Source organism: Chenopodium album, chromosome 15 (genome assembly GCF_948465745.1).
Source record: "Chenopodium album chromosome 15, dcCheAlbu1.1, whole genome shotgun sequence".
In the NCBI taxonomy this organism is placed as follows: domain Eukaryota; kingdom Viridiplantae; phylum Streptophyta; class Magnoliopsida; order Caryophyllales; family Amaranthaceae; genus Chenopodium; species Chenopodium album.
In genome coordinates this window covers 12,696,310-12,700,588 of record NC_137848.1, presented here as the reverse complement: position 1 = coordinate 12,700,588, position 4,279 = coordinate 12,696,310, and the positions used below count along the sequence as shown (strand labels likewise).

The 4,279-nt window shown below is 28.7% G+C and overlaps 1 long non-coding RNA gene across 1 annotated transcript; it reads left to right on the top strand.

The window, feature by feature from the left end:
* Positions 1–1,226: 1,226 nt before the first annotated feature.
* On the top strand, positions 1,227–2,920 carry LOC145581933 (uncharacterized). The gene is made up of 2 exons (XR_014099706.1): positions 1,227–1,718; positions 2,407–2,920. It is a non-coding gene; the product is annotated as an uncharacterized LOC145581933 (long non-coding RNA).
* Positions 2,921–4,279: the final 1,359 nt, after the last annotated feature.

Below are 4,279 nucleotides of genomic sequence, written 5' to 3'. Positions count from 1 at the left end.
TAACTATTTAAACCGAACCAAAACCGACCCGTGAGACAATTAAATCGATTCCAAACCGACCCGATTGAATACCGAACCGATTTCAAACCGAACCGAAACCGAACTGTCAAACCGTTTTGATAGTGCTAATAATTTAGTATGACTTAAACCAAAATTAGACATAAATGTCCCTACAGACCTGACTAAACTTGTCTCAGTCACCCAAATTATAATGACACCTACTAATTAACATCTACTCGTATCATACATTGTTACCTAACCTCTTTGACGAATATCCAATATACCAGAAATGAATATGGGCACTAACAAAATTGATTTTAGAAGTTCCCTATTAGTAGAGTACCAAAAGTTTATTATCCTCTTATAGAATGAGTGACAAAACTAACTTTTGAAATGTCTAAATCTTTTCCCAAATGATTTTGTATGCAACAAACTAACCTACCCGTTCTTATTAACTAGACTTATTTACTTATTCAAAAATTATTTAACTCACGTACAAATTGTAACCAAAATTAGGTCGTAGTATTATCTAAACTCGAATTGAAAGTGAACTGATGTGACTCAATCAAGTTGATTACACCTATAAGAATATTGATATGATTAAGATAAAAATTAATTATCTTTCTTAACCAACAATGAAATAAATAAACTTCTGCAAAGCTAAATAGCAAATCAATAACCTAAATTAAAATACCACCTCTGATTCTTATTATTTGCAACAAATAGATTTTTATATATCACATATAATAATACCCTTTGTTATAATTAATAAGAAATGGAGGTAGTAACGCAGTCAAAACCCGATGGATAAAAACCCTCCTGGCCATGCCACTCTCATTATCCAAAGTCCAAGACTACCCACTACATGATTTATATCTTCTTGTTCAAAGTAAAAATCACACAAAACATTGCAAAAAAGACTTTGAAGAACTCAACCAAGATAAAGGAGTAAATAGAAATATGATGGGCAACCTAAAATGAAATGAAATCAAAGTCCAACGAAAGAGATTATACACAATAAAATTAAGGGAAGAAGAGGAGGTTAGGCGTCACATTCCGAAATAAAGTAAAGTTGGTTCACGTGTTGAGTAATGTAGAGAGCGTGCCGCATGTGCTTGCTTCAGAACTTGTTTTAATAGTTAGTCCCCCCCCCCCCCCCCCCCCCCCCCCCCAATTTTATTTATTTCATTTTTTACAAAATAATTTAATTATTTTAATTAATAATATAAATATTATAAAATATAAAATCATGTCATATTCCCTCTTTCTTCTCACCCTCCCTCTTTGGCTCATCTCACGGATCTTGCCTTCCTTTTTCCACACCCTTATCTTTCTTTCTACTACTATTTTTTTCACTTTTTTATAATTATTTTTTATTTTATTTTAATAATTTTTTTAATAAATTTTGGAATTTTAAAATAAATGTGAGAGGTGGGGCTATAACATATCTTGGTATATATAAGACCCATCTTGAAGAACTGATGAGAGGTCAGTCCATATTGCTAAAAAATAAAAATCATCAAAACATCATCTCTTTATCTATATTGTCAGCAAAGAAAAAGCATAACATAATTTCGTTGTTATATATTATTCACACAAATAGAAAAAGAAAAAAGAGAATATGGCAGCATCTTGGGTTAAAACAATCACTTCTCCTTTCAAAAAAGCTTGCACCTTTCTTAACCATCAACCTCCTAAGGATAAGAAATCCAAGCAAGGTATTACATTTTTTTTTTTTTTTTTTTTTTTTTTTTTTTTTTTTTTTTTTAAGTTTCTTATGTAAGTTGATTGCCTCGGCTTGACAATTTTTTGCCGTGGTGATTTGAACTAGTAATATGATAACTAAATTCGAATAGATTAGATCAGTCCTTCGTGCCATATGAACTTTCATTGTAAAATCAAGCAATTAGCTAGGATTTCATATTTGTATAGATGGATTAGCTTTTTGAATATTTGATTGGTATCCCATATGGCCTCATGTCATTAAAAAGTGTTCGATTTCTCAAATTTTCACTTTGTTAGAAGTTGTATTGAAAGGGTAGGTGAATTTATATTCTATGGTAGAGCCAGTAGTAAATAAAGTAATGAGAAATTGTGCCGACATGGCTAGCGAAATTGGAAACAAGACAATCTTGTAAAGACTATTTAAAATATAATACGAAGAAGTTTCTAAATTATTATTGACCAATGAAATTTGGATCAACCACAAATTATCCATATTGATTTACAATATTTCCTTGCTACATCCAACCAATAGAAAATTAATTTACTCTTGATTTGTGATTAAAATTGTTTGTGATTAATTATGCTTAATTATTACTATAACTATAAATTATGATGTATTATTATTATAAAATGGAATATATGAATCTAATTATTTTTTTTGGCAAATGATTGAATGAACAGAAAATGAAAATACAGTGATGGCCCTACATGGAGAGGTGATGGCTTGCACATACGAGGATGTCCAGGTCATGTGGTCTATGTTAGATAAGTCCAAAACTGGAGCCTGCAATATGACTTCCTGACTCCAATCTATTGGGCCTCAATTTGGGTTCACTTATTCATACCCATTTGGGCCCACTTCCTTTTATTGGCCCATTCACCTTGGCATTTGTGTCCATGTAGATAATATGTTATTTTGGATAATGCTATGGAGAAGCCAATTTATTAAATTCAAAAAAAAAAAAAAAAAAAAATCATGTGTAGTACTATAAATTTATTTTTTTCTTAGTATATAGGAGTATGGTTATTTGCCATCCCCAATGGCTTCACCATCAATTGGAAAGCTTAGGGTCTTTTTCATTTTTTATACTCCTATTTTGTAATGTGTTTACTAGGGAATCCCCGTGCATAATTATATTTATCACGGCGTGATTTTTTTTTTCAATGGAATTAGTAATCTTCCTTGAATTGCTATTTTTTTTAAATATCTGTAATAATTTTTAAATAAGGCCTTGTTCTCTTCACCTTAAAAAAATAATATTAAGTAAAAATAATTCCAGTTCAGTAAAAATAAGTTCACTTCAGTAAAATTAATTTCAGTTCAGTAAAAATAGTTTCAGTTCAGCAAAATTCAGTTTTCTTAAAGAAGAATTATAACAGAAAATCAGTAAAAATAATTTCAGTTCAGCAAAAATAATTTTATTTCAGTAAAATTAATTTAAGTTCAGTAAAACTAATTTAAGTTCAGCAAATATAATTTTGTTTCAACAAAAATAATTTCAGTTCAGCAAAAATAAGGTGAAGAGAACGGGGCCTAAGAGAAACTTAAAATATCTATTAAAAAAAATTTAAAATATAAGATAAAAGAAAAGGAAAGCTTATTTTTTATTAGGATTTACTCATTTATTTACAACCATTAATCCTATATTGGTTTTTACAAACCACATTGTATAGATCAAATCTGAAATGGTTGTGTTGTGCATTCATATGTAATTAACCCTTACATGTTGTGGAGTTCTGGTTTTAAAATGGCATCCTTTTATGTGTTTAAGTGCTCATTAACTCCCTCTATTAATATTCCTACTTTGATAAATTCCATTGTTTTAAAAGATTCTGTAAATATTATAGAAAGAGTAGATTAAGAGTTCGTTTGGCATTGCTGTGGTTTTCTGTTTTTTGGTTTTTTGTATTTTAAAAGTATATGATATATGTCCCATAATGAATCAAAAATTATATAAACTTATTAAAATCATGATAATTTTGAAAACTGACAACAAAAAAGTAAAAACACCTTTTTTCTTGTTTTCTGTTTTTGGTTTTCAAAAAAACAAAAAACTGAAAATAAAAAATGATGCCAAATAAACCCTAAATTATTAGAAGTATATGAATGAAATTTACAAAACAAAAGTTAATAGAAATGAAGCATACATACATAGCCACAAGATCACTAAGCTAACGTGGGGTAGTAGTATCTGTTTAACATGCTTAGTTGGAGGAATCTTAATGATTGATAAGGACATGTGCAATTCTAATAATTTGTACTTCTTGTCCTTTTTTTTATTTTTTTATTTATTTATTTTTATGCAAACTATAATAACTGAAATAATTCGTGTTGTAATTTTAAACTCTAGTCTTTCAAATGTTGCAAATTGCAAGTTGCAATTAGCAAAGAATTTAAAGAATTTCAAAACCACCATTAAGTTAAGATAAAATATGGATGTCTTCAAAGTTGAAAATTTGAAATTATTAGTTTTATTACTTTGGTTATTATTTTAAGCAATTTTGTAATATAAGTTTGTACTTTGTACTCTAATATCAAGTTTGATAAGTGGTC